The sequence below is a fragment of the Balearica regulorum genome, chromosome 4, assembly GCF_011004875.1.
Source record: "Balearica regulorum gibbericeps isolate bBalReg1 chromosome 4, bBalReg1.pri, whole genome shotgun sequence".
Taxonomy (NCBI): Eukaryota; Metazoa; Chordata; class Aves; order Gruiformes; family Gruidae; genus Balearica; species Balearica regulorum.
In genome coordinates, this window is record NC_046187.1 from 61,962,874 (window position 1) to 61,986,512 (window position 23,639).

The 23,639-nt window shown below is 42.4% G+C and overlaps 1 protein-coding gene across 2 annotated transcripts in view; it reads right to left on the bottom strand.

The window, feature by feature from the left end:
* RBPJ (recombination signal binding protein for immunoglobulin kappa J region) overlaps positions 1-17,091 on the bottom strand; it is a 158,869-nt gene extending 141,778 nt beyond the window's left edge. The window contains exon 1 of one of the 2 annotated variants that reach the window (XM_075752374.1): positions 16,967-17,091. The gene's annotated coding sequence lies outside the window, so the exon portion shown is untranslated. The remainder of the gene's footprint in view (positions 1-16,966) is intronic. The other variant, XM_075752372.1, reaches the window with a different exon arrangement.
* Positions 17,092-23,639: the final 6,548 nt, after the last annotated feature.

Below are 23,639 nucleotides of genomic sequence, written 5' to 3' on the forward strand. Positions count from 1 at the left end.
TTTAAGACTGAATAAAGTTCCAGTTTGGTTTTATCAGGGCAAACTTTAAAATAGATTGTCTATTAGCCTTTGTTACTATATTTCTTTTATGAGTGCGAGTGGGAAGAGCATTAAGGAAGGCCATAAATCAGATGCATACTTCTGGTGAGTGCAGGAAATCCTTTAACCTTTACGTTTCATAGAAATAGGAATAAATGCGGATTTATTCATATTGTCTACATTTTCCGAAACATCACCCAAGGAGGCATTTCCAGAAGCAAAATGATCAGAAGAAGAAAACAAAGAGAGAAAAAAAAAATCCCCCAAAACACAGTGGTGCCAAAAGCACCAATTAAAAGCCATTGCCTCCTCCTCTTATATATAAGACAGCAGAAGAAACCAAACAAACCTTGCATTTTTATTTTCCTTTGGAATTTGGCTTGGGGGTGGGGGATAAAGAAACACCATGGTACTGAGACTCGAGACAATTCTCTTAACACCGATAGCGTGCAAGCATGTCCATTGGAAAATAATCTGCCCTCAGCGACTAATTCCCAGCAGAAAACTTGGCTACTCGCCAAAATGTAAATATCCCTTCATGTATGCAGGAAATCATTTTCAGCAAACCCAGAGCTAGTCTAGCAGGATGGGAGATTCTGAGCAGTGCACCATCCATAGATTCTTATTGGAATGGGTTAAAAGGCACTCAGAGCAGCACGTTATGGATGACACCAGCGAGAATTTAAGCATGCAGCATAATGGTAAAGCAATTAATAAGAGCAGTTGCTAACAGTTGCACAATGGAGGAGTGTTTTAAAATTCCTATGCTCTTTAACAATAATGTGGAGAAATGCTGTGAAGGGGGGGGGAAGCCTGGCATGGAAGGGACATTCCTTCAGTTCCTCTCAAAAGTTTGAAAAACCTCTGGATAGGAAAATACTATTGAGCAGCCAATTCTTTCCACATTTGGCTAAGCCCAATGCCCAAAATACACAGAACACTACTTCACTTTGAAAGGATTGCAATACTCCTATCTGAGTCATCTGAAAGCAAATAAAATGAGACCTAAACAAATAAACCTAATTGTGCATGGAAACAAATCCAGCTCTCCAGCTTGGCCATGGCTTTGTTTTTGTTAGTTTAAAGCCTGCATATGCAGTTTTAGTGGCATCAGGAGTTATACAAATATTGACAACAAATTGCCAAATGTTGTTTTTTTCCCCTCAGTGCACAGTGTGAAGAAGCTGGGGGAAAGCTTCTAGGAACCTTCCCTAGTGCACTGAACCAAATCACAGCTTGATAGGATCCGCTCCAGCCTCTTCTCTGAAGGGTAGACACGAATGAGATTGAGCTTGTTGATTGTTATCGTCAAAGACTTATTTTTCACTCGTGAACTCTGTTGAACACAAACCCAGGCTTTCGAAACGTAGCTGAAATGTTTGCACCATAGCCAGGGCATTGTCACATGCTCTGTCCTCCACCCCGTGATTTGTTGCTAGTTTGTGTCATCCTTAACCTGCTTCTGGTGGTTCGGCCAGGAGAGAAACAAATAACCATGACAAGTGAGAAAACCAAGCTGCTCTCTGACATTCCCCCTTTAAAATGCTATTGCCACTTGCTGGTTGCAGAGAACAGGCAGTTGTCTTGAGCTAGAAGTCACTCATGAAATCCTGCTGTCATCTGTCAAAGGTAGATTTCAATCAAGTTGGTTTGAATCCTTAGCAGCTCGTAAGGAGAAATGAGAATATGTCAAATCTTGATCTTTCGCAAGCCAAAGTTAGCAAAAATATATTTACATTTGACTTTTAAATGAAGCCCAGACTTTCCTCTCACACAGAGCCAATGAAACAACACATTTTCTTCTTTTTCTTTGCCTCATGTTCACAAGACACCAACAACTTTTATTATTCTAGCTGGCTGGATAACAAGGTTTCCATTTTGCAAAAACATAAACTTTTAATCCCAGGTTAAAAAAAAAAAAAAAAGAAAAGGAAGAATTTTAGAATTGAAGGAAGACCCTGAGAGTTTTCACACAAAGGAACCACAGAAATCAGACTCACACACCCTCCTCAAAAGCCCAATGGTTAAGACAGTTATCTACAATACTGGAGAGATGAATTCGTAGAATCATGGAATCCTAGAATGGTTTGGGCTGGAAGGGACCTTCAAGATCATCTAGTTCCAACCCCCCTTGCTATGGGCAGGGACACCCTCCACTAGACCACGTTGCCCAAAGCCTCATCCAACCTGGCCTTGAACATTTCCAGGGAGGGGGCATCCGCAACTTCTCTGGGCAACCTGTTCCAGTGCCTCACCACCCTCATAGAGAAGAATTTCTTCCTAAATATCCAATCTAAATCGACCCTCCTTCAGCTTAAAGCCATTACCCCTTGTCCTATCACTACATGTCCTTGTAAGCAGTCCCTCTCCAGCTTTCCCGTAGGCCCCTTCAGGTACTGGAAGGCTGCAATAAGGTCTCCCTGGAGCCTTCTCTTCTCCAGGCTGAACAACCCCAACTCTCTCAGCCTGGCTTCAGAGGAGAGGTGCTCCGGCCCTCTTATCATCTTCATGGCCTCCTCTGGACTCGCTCCAACAGCTCCATGTCCTTCAATTCATGTTCCTATTTTTTCTAATTCATCCTGAGAACTTAGAACTTGGTCTTGCACATCTCAGAGATCACCCAATGACCAGGTTATCAAACACCGTGCAATGAACTTTTCTTTCTCTGGTTTTTTATCAGAAATTGCATGCTACACATAAGAAAGTCCCCTACGAGTTTCATCACAAGTACTGAATTTCCATGAAAAGTTTTAGGTTTTAGTTTTAGCATCTCCAGCAAAACAGTTCTTGACCAATTGTACATCTCTTAGCTTTCACTATTGTAACATCCACTCTTCAGTTATTATCGCATTATATGCTCCGTATATTCAGGAAGACCTCAGTATATTCAGTAAGACATATGCAGAAGCATCTACATGGGCTTTCTGTATTGCATTTCTTATTATGGCACAAGTGCCCCTAAGTACTTGCACTGTAAAGGGTGAATCATTAAATCAGTGAAAGGAAGGCATAGTGGAAAGGCATGAGAACTTGTGCATTTGTGAGAAAGTGGAGGAAAAAAGATCCTCTCTATTTCACTAACTCTGGACCTTCATAAAAAAATCCAACACAATGCTTGGGACTGTTCATACTGTGAGCAAACACTGAAATATGACAAGGCATCAAGGCATGTTGCGTTACATGATATTCAGGCAGCTGCTGTGATGGCAGTTTCAATCCACCAACTGGTGCAACGAAACAAATCTGAAATGTAAAAGCTAGATTTCCACCAAAATATTTCATTAATATTACATGCATGTAAGTCAGGGAACTCAGACTACTAATCCCCACAGCTACCCTAAGTCAGCCCTGGAGGACAAAGCAACAACGCAGCTGCACAGATAGGGTCTCATAAGGTATTCTAGGTTTCAGTTTGCTGACTGGAGCGTGCAAAATTTCTCTAACAATGTTTTGTTAGTGTATTTTCTTTGAAATTTGCTAAAGGGGGAAAATACCCATTGCTTTTCTGTGGAATGCAAGTATGAAATGACTGCACACCAACATATGAAGATAGCCAGATACAGCCAAATTTGTATGAACACCTACTAGTGGAAAGTCCCACCCTGTGCAACAGACCTCAGCAACATGCCTTTTAGGTCAGAGGAGGAGAAGAGAGCTGAATCTTTCTCTGTGCTTCATTGCAAATTGGGCACCAACAAGCCTCCACAGCACATGCCACCCTTGAAACCTGGCCTGCACTAAAACCAGTCCTATTCCTCTCTGAAACCCCCCCAGCCAGTCTGTCAGCACAGGGTGGGCTGCCATAAGCCCTCATAAGAGATACAGCCCCGTCATGCACAGCACCAAAGCCTTGCTTGCCCCATCTCAGCTGAAATACCCTGCAGGTCCCTCACCATGGCGTGGGACAATGACCTATCACCAAAAGTCACACGAAGACAGGAGAATGACATATGCTCTAGCGGAGTAAGAGAGGAAGCAGGAGGGCAGGTTTTGTCTGATTTAGCAAGGCACCTTCTCTTCATGGAGAGATCCATTCAAGGCACTTCAGATTTCCAGAGATAAATCAACAGGGAATGAGGAGAAGTAGAAAGGAAAGCAGCATCTGAAGCTGTCTGTAAAACAGGGCAATATATGTCTGGATAACAGATCACTGGACGTAAAGGGTACCTCACCAGCCTACTCTCTCCCCAACTCTTCTGTCTCTCTTTTTCTCACACCCTCACCCACTCTTCCTTGGGCTGGGCACCTTCTTGAGCACTGAGGCAAGTTAATTAAAACAAAATAAAAACTATAAATATCAATCATAGGAAGGAGACTGCCCTCCCAACATGGACAGCTGCCGCTGCCAACCTGAACTGTGCAGGGGCACCAAGTCTCGTCCCTCCTGACCCTTCTTCCCACCAGCCCCTCACCCGACAGCTCCCAAGATGTGGATGGAGATGTCAGTCTCCCACCACAGCATACAAACTCCTCCTGAGCATAACCAGGTAAACTGTCATTTTCCACCCTGGCTGCCGTTGTGAGTGGTCGTGTTGGTGTCTGCTCGCATTTGCGCGGTACTGGACGCTGTGGAGTGTACAAACTGTTCCATATGGCACGTGGAGGGAAGCGTCCCGTGCAGAGAGCGCCATGCTAGTGAACATTACGAAGCTGCATTTAGCAGTCATGTTACCATATAAAGCCCCTGGTCTGTATTCAACTTGGCACGTCTGAATTATTATAAGGATAAATAAGAAAAATCATACTTCTCAGTTCATGAAAAGTGGCTACTAGCAAGCCTGTGCACTTTATCTCGGGATTCCTACCTGTCACCTTTCTGCTTGGTATTTGCCACATGCTTAATTGTTTCTTACAATCTTCATTGTTCTGTTTAAATAACTTGTACTCCTTCCTCTTAACTTTCTAAGCCACCTACTCATTTAATATCTGGTCTTCTCGTGATAATTATTTGACTGTTATTTCTGAGACACTTTGTCGAGTTATTTACCTTGCAGAAGTGACATAAGCTCTCCCCCCTCCCCCCATCCGCCCCCTGTCTGTCTGGTTTCCCCCCTCTAGTCTGGTTGAAGTGACAAACTCTCTCCCCTAGCCAAGCATTCATTTTTACAAGGTATTTTTATAACATCACCTCTTCCCTGCATCTCCCCCGCCTACCCACCACAAACATATGCTGTGGTGGGAGGACATTCTGGTTTCACATCATTTGCAATGTTAAGGTGACAAATTTCCCCTCCTTGAAGTCTTTTTTTTTTTTCAAGATCTGGTTTGTAAAATGCAAATGGCAAAGGGCCTTTTTTACCCTGTGCATGGAGATGTCCTTCTTTGCTTAGAAGAAATCAGTGGAAGAGAAAGCAAAACCCACTTCACTGATGTTATTTGAAACCTGTTTATGCTATAAAATGATTCAAAAATATACAGAAAGAATATGGTCTACATTGATAGATTTATTTTATTCATCCCGAGGAAGACAGGAATGATGATTTCCAAGAAAGTAGGCAAATGTAACCACCCTACTGACTTCATTAGTCTATCACAGTTTGTTTTTCCCTGTATTAAAATGCACATGCAGTCACATTCACACAGTAAAAACAACCTCAAGTGCTCTAAGCATCAGGCTTGGAACCATGAAAAACATGACTGTGGCCTTCATCATACCCAATTAGGGGTGCGTGTACTCAGCAGTGATTCTGGTGTGGTGGAGAAATGCCTAAGCCAGCTTTAAATTAGGCAGGAAGAATCTAGTTAAAACAGCACAGAGCCCAAATTGGGCTCAGCCACTCTAAATATTTACCCTGCTCTGAGCTAGAGGTTGCAGGGGCATGCATACTACCACAACTGGAGAACTTCCAGTACCTACATTCACCACTGCAAAGCTAGGTCTGATGTACTAAACATCCTGGTCATTCTAGCAGCATACACGCATGGAATGGGCCAAATTAAGACTGTTTATAAAAAGACTGAGTTTACATGGCAGGATGGCTGAAAAATGTTTTTTATACAGAGGCTATTCAGCACACACCATTAGACTTTTTGAAGCGGGATATTATTCCCTTTCCCAGTACCAAACTGAATATTGTTCCAGGATGTCAGCTGCATTTTAATTTCCATTTTATGCAGAACTTTTAGTGCAACACAAGACAACCAAAAAAAGCAGGCACCAATAATGCATCTTTGTGAATTTAATCTTGTGATTTTGTCTCATATAAGAAGGGCAAAGAAAGATAAATTTGAAAAACAAAACAGGGTGGGTCAACTCACTGCCAGCAGCAGGGGAACAAAAAGGGAAAGTACTGAACAGTGAAATTTATTTATACTGTGCAGCAACAGGCTCCAGAAAACAAATTATTAGCAGAAGGAGCCACTCACAGGACATGCAAGTCTTCCCTCAAATCAAACAGATACAGTTGTCACTGTGGGCAGCCAAGGAGAAGAGAGAATGAAAGAGAGAGGAAAAATCCCTCTCCACAGACTGAAAACAGTTTGTAGTTAAGGGACTCAGAGCAGGACGTGGGTAGTGCCTTTTGTTTCACTTTGGTTCTAGCAAGGTCATTTGGGGGAAATGTCCGCAAAAAATCACCAGGAGTGAGCTGAGCAAAAGGAGAAGAAGGGAACAGCACAAGTTTCTCGGTAAAAAAAGTACTTGAGTTGGAAGGACGTGAGCTGGTTGTCCATTCCAAGAACTTTTGGAGATTGGCCCCTTTTGCATGTTGTGGAAAAGCAAGTAGAGGACCACCAGACCATTGCAGAGGAGCCATCCACCGCAATTAGCTGGGGATACATCAGAGAGGAAGAGCCATCCCCCAACCATCCTGGAGCTATCAGTCTCTAGGGCTCTGCTGGAAACTGTTCAGGGCAGTGCAGTTCTGCTGGCTCCTAACTCATCACCTAACTGCTGGAACATACTCAGAAACAGGTGGTATTTTTTGGCAGCATATTCTTTACTAGAAAAACAATATGAAATCCCTGCATTAACACCCTGCTGTTGGCTAAAAATACAGGTCCTCTTCTGTATGCCACTGAAGACTAACAAGTGACCTCTGGATCTCAAAATGAGCATCTAAAGAGGTATCTGTTGGTCCACGAGGAAAATACACACACACACAAAGAGATTACTTCTCTCCCTTATGGGTCACTGGACGTTTCCCTGTATTAGACATTAGCTGAACATTCACTCAGGGTGTAGACATGCACAACCTATCTTGAACCTATTTTCATTAGTGATAATCTACTCAGTATTTCACTTTTTCCATTTCCTTTCTCTCAGAAGAAGCAGTAGAAAAGAGAGATGTATCTTTGTGACTTCTTCACTGAAAGAGTGGTCAGGCATTGGAACAGGCTGCCCAGAGAGGTGGTGGAGTCGCCGTCCCTGGAGGTGTTCAAAAAAACATGTAGACATGGCACTTCAGGACATGGTTTAGTAGACGTGGTGTTGGGTTGACAGTTGGACTTGATGATCTTAGAGGTCTTTTCTAACCTTAAGATTCTATGATTCTATAAGTCCAGGTCTTAGATTATTTTTTTTTCCCTCCTAAAAATGGGACAAATGTATCTTTACACTAAAGTGACAGCAGCTCACAGGTACATACCTGAGCTAGCCATGCAGTGGCCCGCTCAGGTCCTCTAACCAATGTAGCTGCATCAGCATGAGCTCAGCACCAGCTGCAGAAACCATCTGTGCAGCTAAGGAAACACTCGGCCAAGTAGCCATAGCAGTACCAAAGTCAGTGTAGGCTATATGGATGGCAGTACCCAAAACAGGCAGTAAAAAACTGGCTCAAATATGTCTGTAGACAGTGGCATTGGCCCACCTTTGTTAATGCTTTCAAAATGTTCAGAGATTTTGGGTGGAAGATGCTGCATCAGCACGAAAGTGTTCCTGCAGCGGTAAACACACTTGGCTGGACCACTGCCTTTTCTTGAGCTCTGATTTGCTTCAAGTAAATACAGTCATTTATTGCATGTTTCACCTTCTTGTGGAACATCTGCTGTCTGTGAGGAGCCAAATAGCAGACAGACTCTCAATCCTCCTGAGATACCTCTGGCTAACAGCATGCATAGCTTTCCTCAGAGGCCAGCATGTCACCGAACAGTTGGCTGACTATAAAGCACCGCATGGTGTAGGTGTTTCCAGCTGCCTCACGCTGCATTTGTGTCACAAGCCACGTTCCTGAGGAGCCTGGTCAGTCTGAGCCATGCTTTATACCTACCCCAGGAGCAGTGTGTGTCTTATAAAGCAGTTCTTTCCATCCGCAAAACAGAAAATTAAGAGAAAAATCACTGGCTCGAGGGAAGGTCAGGAGTAGAGTGTGAAAGTAGAGGGGTTGAGTGCCAGTAACACTGCTCAGTTTATTAGGAGAACATCTCTTCAGGAATAGGGAAGGATATGAAGCAAATAAATAGAGGAAGACCACGAGGATATAAGTGAAGTCAGAGAATGCTGGATGGTCAAGACACAGACAATGAACAAAATGCAAATGCTGGCTGAAAATGCACTGAGGAATTTAAACTTCATTCAAAACATAGTGAGTCAATGAAAACATCCAAAGGCAAAAGGTAGATATGGCAGGAGCCAGAGGATTTTTTGCTGTAGGATGGTCAGTAGACAGAATGGAAAGTGAAAAAAGCAGGACTGTGGCAGGCTGTAGGAATTTGGCTGTGAGAAGCCTGGTCTGAGTCAGGCTGCTCACCATGGAGGAGGCAGTGTTAGAGATGAGATCTGAGGGCATCACAAGGCTGCAAAAGAGGAAAAAGCTGGGGCAACCTTTGAGTGACATGAGGAAAAGGTAACACAAATTGCTCCTCCAAAATATGGAATCATTTAAGGTAATGCCTAGATTCTGTATAATGTACTTTAGGAGAAGGTGAGCCAGACTCCTACCAGTTTAGACATCTGTAGAGTCTGGTTACTTTCACTGTCTGCAAAGGAGCTGCTCTCAGTTTACACCAGCTTAAACCTTGTCCCGCTCTGTACTCAGTATTGCTCATCTTAGTTTTAACCACGTAACGGCTTCAAGCAAGAGCACAAAGTCATGCTAATCCAGCCAGGAATTCCTCCACGCTCCCTCCCACCCAGAGCAGTTTTGGATATTGCAAACAGATAATGACAGATGGTGGCACATAGACCCCTTGCTAAACTAGTTAAAGCCCAGCAGCTGAGGCTCTCCCTAAATATCTCAGAAGATAGGCTCACATCTATTGCCCTGTTTCAGTTTTTGAAAGTTTGAGGAGAAAGAGGTGGTTTGGGTTCTGTTTTTTTTAAAATCTTTAGCCAAGCTGTTTTCTTTTATATTAACATGTTGTATTTGCCTGGCCTATCCAGTTCAATATAGATACAGGTTTCTTCACCCGTCTACCCAACTATCTCAGGAAGCTTGCCCCCTCTAAAGTAAAACCTCGTAGATATATAATGACGTTTTATTCAAGGCTGAACAGTGGGAGTTGCTCTCACAAGGGCAAGATACACCCAACTAGCCAAACAACGATATCTCATCTATGAGACAAGCAGAACCTCCCCACCGTCACAGGGCTCTGCACCTGCGGAGGCTCCTACCTCACACAAGGCCAACTTCACTGGAGTTGTTTACCTCAGTGTAAGGCAGCAAATGGTTCTTGCTCCTGCACCACATTGCCTGCAAGAACACAGCCAGCTCCAGGACTCACACTATCAAGCTGAGCTCCAAGGAGAGGGAACAAAGCAGACCACACTTAGGGAGCTAACATGTAGAAGAATGTGCAGAATTGTGATTGTGGCTAAAAGGAAACTGAGGACTCTACATTCCTGTGTGTTCAAGAAGAAGCTTTTACTCGTTTATAACAGGCAGTATTCAGGGACTGACTTATTTTGAGCCTCTCTTTGGATAAGTACATCACATGAAGTGCGAACAGGAAGCTAGAAGCATGGGCAGAAAGCAACTGTGGCCAGCAACTATGGTCACTCACATAGCCTGTACAAGTCTGGTGCATCGATAATGTACAAAAGTGACAACAGCTTTTGGAGGAGAGAATTGGAGAAGATGACCCAAAGGCAGGTAAGGTGATCTTGTCATTGGTACACTCTACAGGCACATGGGAGACTACCAGGGACTAAAACTTGGATCCCCGTGAGTGTTGTAAACACTTAACTATTGGCTAGTTTTGGGGAGGGAACACTCATTCCCATATCTTCACACAACAAAAACCTTCAAAAGATTTGTTTCCATCCCTGTGTAAAGAAAGGAACATCATTTAAATCTCAGAATTTCAAGGAACAGAACAATTGTTTACGACACATGTTTGTAAAGAAAATAGTCCAGTTGCGTCAAAGTACGTAATTTACCCTTGCACTACAAAGGTAAACAGCCTTCAAACTAGACTGTTGAACTAAGAGCCAACGAGGGCTACATTTTAACCTTGCATTCAGAAAAATCTTGACCGTAACTATAAGGAGGTTCACTTGCCCCATCTACTGGTCAATGGGAAGACTGGATTTACACTACAATTAAAAGCATTACCACTGAGGCCCCAGTTCAATTGAATTCTCAAGTTCTCATTTCTAACTTGACACAGATGTGTAAGTGCTATTGACAGTAGCATTTCAGTAAGCACACAAGTGCTTTTCTGAACTGCAGCCTGAGGCTGATTGTTTAGCATGGCAGGAATAGGGTTATGACTTCTTTATGACCAAAGAGAAAAAATGCATTATTTTCAAAGAAAATACTAGGACAGCCTGTTCAGTAACACTGGCTTGTTAACCATGAAAAAGTAAATAAATGCCTTCTTTTGTTCTGAATTGGGCTAAGGTCATTTAATACTATAAAATAGCAGCCTGCAGAACCCTTGTCACAAAGCAACCATATGCATTGCTGCTCAGTAAGGTCATCGCAAGATTACCATGGCTTCTTAAGGATTATTTTCTGTAAGTATTTGTTTACTAAATAGCAACTCAGATTCCCTAAAGGTCTGTGACCTTATATTTTCCATCACTTCACGCAGTGCACCCATCCTTCCAAATTGGGTCTGTTCCTACAGGGAACAGGCTGGAGTCTGGAGTGAAAATGTGAAGTTTGGGTTGACTTGAAGAGACCTTTTACCCTACCCCAGGTAGGATACTGTGGTAGGATAGTCCATAGTTGTTGGATTTCTTGCTGTGAGCACATGCCTCACTTCCATCCATGTTCTTTGAGGGCAGCATTTGCACTTGTACTGTAACATCCCTCTACTCCACAACCTCCAACGCTGATTGTGAGTCCGATCAGATGTGCCTAGAGAGAAGCTGCAGCCAACAGAAATGCCACCAAAAAGCCTGGCAGCAAGCTGTGCACCAGGTAACCCAATATACCTGCAAGCTGATTCACCGTGAGATCCTACAACCAGCAATGCTCTCTCCACATGACCCCAGCAAGCCTACGAGTTAGCTCTAGGCAGATACTCAGTATGCAAGTAACTACATTTCCTGCAGGACACACGAGTCTCCTGCTCAAAGGACTGCTGGGTCTTGAAAAGTCTAAGCAGAGATGGGACTAAACTATATAGCACATCTATCTAGGCCCAGGCATGAAAGTTCAGAGAGGAGTTATTGTAACACCACAACAGAGAATGATGGCCCATCATTCTCAGCAAGCAGAGCCTAACATTGTCTTCATGAAGCACAGGTGGCAAAGGACAAGTGTGACCTCCTATCTTAAGGAGCTATGACTCCAGTTACCCAGCAAACTGTGAGAATTAACCAGCAGCCACAGCAGGGAAGAGACCATAAAGGAGGAAGAACAGCATTCCCACTGAGGCTCATCTCATCCTACTGAGGATGAGATGCAGTTATGACTACTTTTAAATATATAATCTTGATAGCAGGCAAGGAAAGAAATCAGCAGAAGATCTAGACCTTCTAGTGCTGTGTTGTACATGAAAGTTCATAAAGCATATGCACTACTCTGAAGGTCATCACAAAAGGTTTGCTTAGCCTCCTCCCAGAAGTATATTTTGGGCTGAGTTGTCTTAAGGGTATGGTCAAATGTTTCTGAAATTGCTAGACTCCGAGACCCTATAATGGAAAAAAACAATGGATAATAGTGTCTTGGAGCAAATGCTTGCACAGCCTCACAACTGCAGTGTAAGCTGGGATCCAGCATTTCTAGCTGACATCCCTAGAGAAGTCACAAAAATGGCCAAGAGATTTCTCAGATGAAGCATGCAATAGCTAGCACCTCAGTTCCCCAGGGTAGAAGAAACACTGTCAGTGTCCAGAAGTGTCTGCAAGGTCCACTGAAGACAGGCCCCGAGGGCTCAAGTTCTCCGAGCATCACAAGCCTACTGGGAGATTCCCCACAGGCATGCAACCACCTGGCATACTCGCACTAAACAGTGGGGGAAGCAAACAGGTGACGCTAAGGTGTCACCCAGGATGGTGCACCAAGATGGGAACTACGGGCAGTGCCCAGAACTGCTTGCAGGGTAAGCTGGATTCCTCAAGGGCAGGTGCTTTGGGAGTCCTGTAGCTAAGCACGCCTAGCTTCCTCAGTAATTCCTCAGCTGTGTGGGACCAGTAACACAATTTAAGAGTATTTTAATTCTTCAGCCTATAAAATACTGAGCGATGGAAGAGGGGCCAGAATTTACACCTGAGAAAACAGGTGCCAACTGTGCCTGGGCTTATGAATTCACGCACAACTCCCTGCGTATTGAGACTCACCCAGAGAAGCGTACCTCCCAACAGCTCAGGCTTCCTCCCTCCTGTGAGGATGGACAGCGCTTACCTCCCCAAGCAGCCACCCCCAAAGCAAAAGCTTCACCCCTGTTGTGCTGGGGGGACGTACTGAGAGCAGCTGGTCAGGTGGCAGCTGCTGGAAAAGGAGCCGTAACAGGCAGTTGTGAAGGAGGTGACCCTGCTGAAGAAAGATGCGGAAAGCATGCTGGCCCAGTTTCAGTAGCCATGGAGTAGTATTGCTCTCAAAAGCAGCCTCCAGAGACAAGAGGCAGACTTCATTAATTCTCTAGTCCCTCGACGCAGACACCTTTGACAGGCCAAGTTCTCGCTTGTTAGGCTGGGAAAACCCACTCTGTTCCCTATATGAGGCCAGATTTAGACATCTGACTTACATCATGGGCCCAAAGCTTATTATGTCAATTCAAGCTGATAAATAATCCAGAAACTGGCAAACGCAAATGTTTGGCAATAGCTTTGAATATAAACCAGACTTTTAACTGAAAGCTATGACCGCAACTGCAGATAAACCATTCAGTCTTTCTTTTACTGTTGCCATCAATGTATGTGACACAATCCTCCTCATCCCGTAACTCCCCAATCTCTGCCCCATTATCAGTGTTCAGAAACAATCTTCAATTCTTATTTGCATGGTACTTGACAGATTGAGGTGTGTTTTTTTGTTTTGGTTTTTTTTTGTAAAACAAGGTAAATCAAACATCCTTGTTCCTAGTCGTGAATAATTCTGTAATTAATTATGGTAGTTATATATAATACCTTTGAGGAGGAAAATCTAGCACTATTATTCTCTGAAAGAATTTATTTTCTTGGTTACATAACAGAATTGAATGCAATTTTTCTTCCCTTTTACCTTTTTCCTGGGAACAGTCTGCATTCTTCAGCTGTGATCACTCATGCTACTGGTTGTTGGTTTGTTGGGTTTTTTTTAAAATAATAATAATGCACAAGAAGAATACAAAGACAGGGTTCCCTAGAGACTGAACCATGTATTTTATATCAAAGGCAATTTGCTTTCACTGGAAAATAAGCAGCACAGAAAACACTAAACCAGAAGTTTCATTCTACATTCAGACACTTAGGAATGGGCAATTATCCAGTTGATTAGTCTCTGTTTTGGGGGTTCTTCTGGAGTGCAGGGGGAACTGTATCTTTAGTCACAGATATTCTAAAATTCAAAACAAAAGAAACAGGCAAAGCAACTAGCATATCACTTCTTGCTATCACCACAACCATTAAGAATATTCTTAAACATGCCACTCACCAGGAAATAAACATCAGAAGGAGCTGGAAATCACTGCTTTCCCACCACTCAGCTTTGACAGTCACTTTCCACCTCCTTACAGAAGTCCGGCAGCACCTTTCCAAGCACCACCTTGCATCAGGGCACACTGTAACGTCCCACGGGATCAGCCAGCTCACTCTGACATAAAACTAGGTGCAGGTGCTGGAATCAGCCCAGGGGCCGAGTCCCAGCTGGCAAATCTAAAATGACTTCCAGCTCAAGGGAAATGAGAGAGGAGTGTTTGGAAAGAGCTTGCGTAGAGGGCTTCCAAATGGTAGTAGCCCTCCTTTAGAGAAACACTGCCTAGGCTGAAGATCAATAAACGGTTTGGACTGTTTGAGGTGTGTTGGAGGGATCGTTCTCTTCTTGCCGTGGGTTGGGTTGAGCAGCCCCCATTCCTTTGCTGGTGAGTAAAAGGGGTTTGCACAAATGTGACTGCAGCTCTTCCTTTGCTGGGTGGAGAGAGGTGCGATTATTGCTCATGTCCCACTGCATGGCTGCCTTCCAGCTGCCGAAGCCCTCCTGCCAGTTCACCCAGAAATAGCTTCTCACCTCTCCTGGCAGTGCAAACACCTCTTCGAAAGCTTGTTCCATCTATACTCTCACTAGGCAGTAACTGCTGTTTACCACTCCCTCATCTGTGGTGGGAAAAGCAAATACAGCTCTTGAGCTTTTCTTTGCACTATGGACACGTAATGAGAGCGTTCATTGGACAGGACCCTAATCAGGTAAAGACTGAGACTTCACCATGACCCTCTACTTCCCTAAAAATACTACAGGCTGAATGGAGGAGCCTCCTGGAAAGACAGATAAATCCAGTCAACGGCATGTAGATCCCAGTGTTGGTCCCCCTCAAGAGAGCACAGAAGTTTATTCTGGCATTTATTGATTCTGCCATCTAAATAACACATAAAGGGACAAAGATAAACTCTTTAAACACTGTAAGGATGTTTTTTCTCCAGGTCAGGGGTGTTAGGTCTAGAGACAATCAACACCACAGTCTCTGGTACAGTCTAACAAGCTTTGCATCAAAACACACGATGATACCTCCACAAAGACTTCAAACAAGTAGGTACTGATTCTGCAGTGCTGTGAGGGGTGGTGATGTTTTGTACTGACTTATCCAAGCTTGGGGGACTAGCTACAAGACAGCACGTAATCCTGAGACAAAAGTCCTTAGCAACTTGATCTGGCTCTGGATCTGCTTTGAGCAGGGGATTGGACTAGATGACCTCCAGCAGTCACTTCCAGTATATCGTCTGTGATTTTGAGATACCACTGCTTTTAAGACAGCACATCTGTGAAGAACAATGGAAAGACTGCTTCTATCTCAGATCTGGGATTGGGGGTTCAACTAGAGTTGACATCATCCTGGCAAAGATTCTTGATGACTCTTGTGATTGATGAAATGCAAACACAGTGGAAACACACTGGACAGATCCCTAAGATTCAGAGAGGACTTGTGGCATTATGCTTTCACTTTCTTTGGGGTGAGGGTGTTACTGCCCGAGGAATGTCTTGCGTCATTTCCTATGCATAATTCCTCGTTAAAATCTCCCTGTCGCTTCCTACAACAGCAAATATAGGGAGCAACATTGTACTAAATATAGTAATTTCCCAGATGCCCAGCCTCTGCAAATTTAAGTGGATGTGGCCCTTCCTTCATTATTTTATATAAAGTATTGCTGTGATGTTTTCTACCATGATACAATATGGTAAACCCATTAGAATTATGAAGAAGACTTTCAACATAACAGCTAGCATTCAACTCAGAAATACTTATATGAAGCTGACCATAAAGAAAACACACTTAGAATATGCAGATAGTTTTAAGGGCTCTCCCCACCATGTTTCTGAGAGAGAAGTTTAATGGTAACAGGATAGTCAACACATTAACACAAGAGATCAGAGGGTACAACTTCTGTTTCCATCCAGGTAATATCAGCGAAGCAGACATAAATATTACCATACTGCTTGTATGCAGCAGAGGTAACATTTCATAAGCTGTTTCATACACAAAAAAGGCTATTCACCCAGAACACGATCTTGGAAATGTCAGAAGATATTTTCAGATAGTTGGGATCTGAAAATCCTGCTCAGGATCTATTTCAGGACATATAGACCATGAGTGAAGATCCCTATACCATAAGTAGAAACTACAGTATTTCCCTTGATTTATCTCAAAATCTGCAGAGAAGACAAAATTTCTGAATCCTGAAAGAATTAATTGGTAAGGAGCCTCGTGCCTGTTGTAGATATTTGCCTCAAGAGCCATGTTCCTAAGCAACGTAATACTAAATGCTTCTTCAGGCTTTGGGCAATGTGGTCTAGTGGAGGGTGTCCCTGCCCGCAGCAGGGGGGTTGGAACTAGATGATCTTTAAGGTCCTTTCCAACCCAAACCATTCTATGATTCTATGATTCAGAATTCAACCGTGTTTGTGATTAAGCGTTTCTGTACTACCAGCAGAACACCTAACATGGACACTTCGAGTATTGGAGCTGTCTGCCTGCAAATGCAGATAGGAAAAATAATCTAGATGAGAAATCTTCCATAGATTTAGGGCTAGAATTAGAACCTGATCTTGAAGATTCATGATAGTCTCAACAGAGAGTAGCATACAAACTTATTTTATCTTGGAAGACAAAATTACAGGGGCAAAATATCTTCCGCTCTTCTGAGACTTAGAGATGATCTGAACTTGAGCTAGACCATGCCACCATGGGAAGATTCTTGGAAAAGAGTGGGGCAAGGTGACTGGCTGTAAACAGGGCATGAAATTGGATAAAGACATCTTTAGAATTTATAGGATCCAACAGAGCATACAGATCATATTCCAGGTATTCCATATTCCCAAAGGATGCGACAGTTCACAAATGAATCACAAAGTGCCATCATTATCATTCCACTAAAACCATTGGCACAATTGAATTATTCTGTTTTTACCTTTATCTGTATGTCTTCTGTGATTTCAAAGGATTGAAGCAAAGGGAAACTGATCTTCAAAGCAGTCATTGTCTGGGTGTCATGCCTGCCTTGTCAGGAGCCTTTCTAAGGGATAGGCACCCAGTGACCTGTGGAAACCAGAACCAGGTGTAAATTCTTTTGCACTCCCTGAATAATTTTGCTAATGAATGCAGATATGACAATTCACTTAAATCACATTTTGTCAATAAGACTTGCTAACTGCCCTTCCTCTTATGTGAGTTTGATGAGTGACTTTTTTTCTGACTTATATTCTTGTACTATGTTTACTGCAATTTTCTATTAGCCAGGCCTGGATCTTATGAGTCAATAATCAATGACGCAGAGACAGTATGAATATAAACTTCTGAGCTTTTGCAAGGAACCAATAGCAGCAAACATCTCTCCTTTCTGCCGGGACTGGAGAGGCAGGTAACTCTCATGATGTTTAGGTATTTCTAACAGACCCAGTCTTTCATTTCATATGCATTATAATGCATCCAGACAGAAAGAAAGAGTATGAGGATGTCTGGGTACTTCTGGGACGTCTTTTGGAAAACATAAAACATCTGCCTAGCTGTTAATCTTCACAGAAGGGCACACAAAAATCATGGCAAACTCTGAAATAAATAAAAGTGGGGACACAAATTAAAATTTCCAAAGTAAAACATGTCAGAGTATTAATCTTGCTACCTAATCAGGTAACCAGCTTGTCAACATGACAAAAATTCAGGGAATATATTCCATCTGGACTTCAGCAAAGCATTTGGAATGTTGTCACGTGGGAAACAATTAGTAGCTGCAAGAATTGTAAGCCAACTATGGAAGTAGCTAAAGCGGAAATGACAAATGGGAAGTCATTGGCTTGGAGGTGCCATTCCTTAAAGAACTGTCTCGGTACAGATTTAACGTAATTGTTTGGCACAAAAATAGCAGTATACTAATGAAATGTTCTGATTAAACAACATGGGAGGCAATGCCAGTGCAAAAGAATAGCTGGAATGGTGGCTATGGGACAAAATTTAACTGTGCTAACTGCAGTAACAAGAGTTTTTGCTATGAACCAAAAGCTTGTCAGCTGAAAACAACTAGGAGGAATTCTGAGACATATTAATAGGATTGCTAAACTTCATGTATGGGAATGCCTCCCTTAGATCCTCACAGCTCCTTACAGGTTCCTTCATCTAGTGGTGCTACTGGCATCATTGCTTTGATCCAGAGGCAGAGAGAGGAAGGCAGGGAGCAGGCAGCAGAGGCCACAAAATCATATAACCCATACTAAAAACACACAGAAAATGCAGGGAGAAGTAATACCCCACAAGTTCTTAATGTAGGTCATGGGATTTTAGATGGAACTATGAGAAATTCTTTGTTATATGGGACATCCAGCAAGCCTGTGTTAGCCACTCACAGAATGACTATAAGAAGAACCAAGGGAATGGAGCTTATTTCAGAGGAAGCTACAAGCAGACAGTGAAGATTCTGTTACTAAAATTACCTGCTTTCCAGGCTTCAGAGGACTCCTAATGGTGTTCAGCCAGTAATGGCACGAGTTCTTGTATGAACCTTCCTTGTATCTGTAGGTGGGAGGAGATCTGGATCTAGAGCTGGCCTGCTACAATCACTGGCACCCAAAAACTCACAGGTAACAGACCAGGGAGCAAATGCTTCTGGTTAATACCCACAGTGGTTTCTCTTCATCCAGGGTGGAAGATTAAATACATTCCTAAACTGTGCCTGAGCCATCCAGTTCTGGGAGTGAATGGGTGGCTGAGAAGAAGGACTCCTCCTACAGGCATTTCTGCTGAAGCAATGGGAGTACCTTCCTCCTCTACCCTGATTGGTATTGCTGATGTTCACTGAATTACAGGAAGAAGTTGATAGCAAAGGAGGCCCCTTTCCCTGTGACTTGGGGCCTGAAAGATACTTTTCAGCATGAGGTCCCTCCCAACCCAAGTTATTCTATGATTTCTAACCTCTCAAGGTAGGCTAGAGTGAAGGCCAATTTGTTATTGGCCTTATGGCGTTATGTAATTTCTCCTTAGATGCTCTCTTCTCATGATAACCTCCTTGTCTTGACTAGGAACTTTCTTTAGAAATGTTTAAATCTGATCTGCTGGAGAAGAAACACAAAAGAGGGAAAGAGGCACCCCAATTTGCTCTGTGAGCAGCAGAGCCTATGAAGGCTGTATTCCAATGGATTTATGTCCTATGTCCCTCATGCTCCTGCCGACTCAACTGACCTGTTGAATGGCCTGTCTCCTCTTCATATCCAGCACCCTACCTCCAAGGTGTTCCTCCAGGGCTACAAGAGGAACACTTTTCCCTGCAGTTTCTCCAGTTCTTCCTCACCTCCTTTAACTGCCACCCACCTTTCCCTGCTCAGCATTTATAGCTCTCCCAGAAGACTTTTAGCTATTTTTTTGGCATGCAAAAGTCAGAAGGGAGGACCCATTGTTACAGAAGACAAGGGAAGTGGCAAGTCAAAATACTGAAAATTGCAGTCTCAGAAACTTGCTGAGGCACCTGGGCCAGTAACAAAAGCTGACCAATCTTCTGCTCTTTTGTGCAACTGTAGTAACATTCATATTGGGCTGCATTTCAACTTACATCTAGAAGCTTATACTCAAATTTGGAGATCTTCTAAAAAACCATTAGTATTGTGAAAAGCAGGTGAGTTTTCCATTTGACTCCCAAAATATAAAAAAATCCATACTCAGAGCATAATATTTCAGCAGTATAAAGTCCTGGGAAATTTCAGAAGTTGTTTTGTTTTGGAAAAGATTCTTCAAAACATTTTAAATTCTTGGAACCAAAATATCTGAGTCCTACAAAAATCCAGACCTAACCTTTTTCCTAACCATGAAGAAAACTTCTCAGAGAAGAACCAAAAATGTTTTCTACAGCATCAAGCCCCCACCCACCCACCCCTGTATTTACCTTCATCATACCTTGCAAGGAAGGGGAGTACTAGTATTGCTATTTTACAGACAGAACTGAAGCTCAAAGGCTAAATTACTTACTTGCTGCCAGACAAAAGTGTGGTGGAACAGGGAACTGAGACCACAACAATCCTAATTTCCAAGACAGTGTCTTAAACACTGCACCATTTTTCTTGCAAGGCCCACAAAGTCTGCACTATGCACAAATATACCTCAGATCATAGGCTTACCTGTGAAAATGAAAGCTTTAATATGCTTTGACCTGCACTTTGGTTTTTGCTCTCTCCTGTTATACATTGGCCACATGGAAACAGTGTATATTCTACAGCTCTTTCTCAGAAGCTGGAAAATTATTTCCTTCCACTAGTAAACACATTATTTGGGCTGTGGCACCACGGAAAAAGCCAATGCAGCTTTGCATTTAGTGCTGTGTCTGCATGTTAACATGAAGAAGGTCAGTAGGAGTGTACACAGTACTGAGAAAATGAGTGGTTAATTATTGCTAGACTGCAAGAACGGAAAATACATGATTTATTTTAGTTTAGAAAACTGCAAGTCATGAGAACTACTTTTTCTGGACTGTTTTTTGTGGGAGGGCATATGTACAGTAAAATTTTAACAATCAGTTGAGGCTATTCAATGTGCTTTGAGTATTACAGAAAAAACATTTCCCTTTCATCAGTGGGAACAATCTTAGTAAGTACAATATTCAACAAGAAAAATCCCATTTTTCTTGCTTGTGTATAATCTGATAACTTGGCAGTATCTTTTGCCATATTTACTCATCCTGAAGTGTTTGTGCTTGAGGGTTTCATTGCATCATCAACAGTCTATAATGCTTCAAAACTAAGCTGCATTAGACCAAAATGCCAGATTTGCTCTTCATGGCACAAGCTTTAATAATTTCAAAACTTATCACCATACAACAGCAGGTCTAAACTTAGTACAACCAGATCTTCCTGTTGGGATGTCAAAGCACAGTTTAAAACTCTTCTCCAGTCCTCCAAAGGCTGAAGCTGTATTTGCTGTTCATATTCCAGCTGGAATAAATAAGCAAAATGCATTCATACTACAGAATAGATATTGTAATTGTTTTAAAAACATTCTAAGAAGGCATTTTTATCAAACGTTTTGTCCCACCCTTTCTATCAGAACAATCAGAACAGGTGGACCAAAACTGCAAAAGGCAGACTAAGCCCTCCCAAGTACTAATAATTATATAAAATTCTGCATAATTATAAACACATCTAACATCTTTGTATGATTGTGTTGAAAAACAATAGTTGTTGCAGGCTACAAAAGTAGCAGAACCTCTTACTTTCAGAGCAAGATAAGGAAGGAGTTGTGGGGAACACAATTTGTTATACTCAACTCCACTTGTTACTGGGTAGCTAGGAGAGGCTTATGTCCAGCGTCCACAAGCAGAACAAAGCATTGTCACAGAGCCCAGGAAGCCAGCTGCAGGATTAGGACTTCCCACGTAAGTCTTGGGCAAGTCTCCAGGCAACTGGCAAATGCCAGAGCAATCCTAGAAAATTTCAGTGTAAATTCTGGAGAATTATTGCAGTATGTTCCTTGTTGACTTAACAGTTTTATCCAGATAGAATACCAAAGATTTGAAAAAGACATTCACTATCCTAACACTTAAAAGACATGGCCAATCAGCCCACTTTATTAGGTGGAACACAGCAAGTGAGAAGTGACGATCATTAAAACCAACGTACACCATTTTCAGAGTTTAGATTCACTTCAGTAGTGTTCAACAAATATGGACTGTTGCAACATTTGTACATGCAATTACCAAACTTACCAAGCTTTTTTGCACTGGAATGCACTAGAGATCACAACCAACAGATATGTACAGTTCTATAAATGCTAAATAAGTGAGTTCACGTACTCAAATGTTTTGCAATGTTTAAGTAGTATGAAGGCAAAAGGCTCAGCACCTGTCAGCAACAACCACTGTTCTGAAACCATCTATTATGTTGGTAGACAAGATCCAGACTCATCAAATTACTCAACTTCACAAAGTAAATGAGTAGCAGAGATTGTCTTATCTCCTAACTCCAAACTAAGTAATTTAATATCCAGTCACATCATTTATCCTGAAAGAGTGGTTTAATAATTATTTCACACTACCAGGATGTATGTTTTTAAGCACGCGTCACCAAGTGACAGAAGCAGCATTACTGAACAACTCCCAGTTTCTCCTAAAACTCTTGGTTTTGCAGCTAGTCAGCTACAGATGGAGTATCTTTAAGCAACGCTGTAATTTCCACTAGAAAGGTATTTCAGATGAAACAACTTGGCTGAAACTGTCTGATGTATCAATATAATGTTTTGTTCAAGAAAACAAAAAAGCAAGGCTCTCTTATTTCCACAGTCTCATTGAACAAAGGTTTAAGTGATAAAAACCTTTGTTCTTCAGTTTAATTGATTCTTCTTTTCCTAGCAAACACTGAATTAGCTTTGTCACAGTGTTGCTCTGTGCTATATAGTTAAACTTCTGTCAACAACCCTACAGTGAATGCGTACACTCATTCTGACTTCAGCCATTATGTGAGATCACCTGAGAACTCAAAGGAATCAAATATGGTCACATTTTCTCAGCAAGCAAACAAAAAAATTTGTAATGCTTACTGTGATAATAGGAAACTAAAAAAAAAAACAAACCCAAAACTCAGAAGTGGAAGCCTGTGTCTGAGCAGGAAGGGAATGACAATGACAGGTAAAAAAGGAATAACAAGTAACAGAATGGCAGTTTGGAAAAGAACACTGTAAACATCAAGTCTTTCATCTGTTTTCTTAATAACTGTGTGATGTCCGAAAAAAATAACAAACTATCATCTAACTTCATAAATAACACTCACTGCGCATACATTCTTCATAACATATACAATCCTGCAATGGTCTTTAAAATGTTGTGTACCATAATGAACTGCTAAAAATAAATCAAGAAGATAGTACGTTAAAGCTAAAATACATGCTACACCTGTACTCAAGAACAATATTGCTTAGGTTATAGACTTTCTTTATTTTGAAATCTGGAAACACATAGTTTATTCAGAAGCTATTATTAAGACCGACATCCAGTTTGGGTAAAGATTTTCAGTAGGGGCAATCCTTTGCTTGCCTGTTCGAATGATCATTACAATCACCATGAAAAAGTGTTTTTTTATAAAGAGTATTTAAAGTATCTGCTTTTCTACTCCAACATTTGGTGTTAACCTCCTGTATCAGGTGTACCGGTCAAGGTTTTGGCAGCAAGGAAGGTGTGCTGCAGGAGTCGCCCCATGTCAGCCACAGACAGTTCCAGACAGCTCCACGAAGGACCCACTGCAGGACACAGCCCAGCAGCCAAGTGGGTGACACCTTTGTGAAAACACCAACGAAACAGAGGAATGAGGGGGGAAAAAAGTGAGGAACAGCAGTATGAACACCAAAGTCAGAAAAGGAGGGGGAAGGAGGTGCACCAGAGCAGAGATTTCCCTGGAGCCCACAGAGAAGACCATGTTAGAGCAGATATTCATACCACAGCCTGGGGAGGAGCCCGCACCAGAGCAGTTGGGTATTTCTTGAAGGAATTGCAGCTCATTAAGAGTCCATACAGGAGCAGGGGGAAAGTGTGAGAAGGAAGGAGCAGAGAAACTGTTATAAACTGACCATAACCCTCACCCACCACTCAGGGGACTAGGGAGGGGAGGAAACAGAGA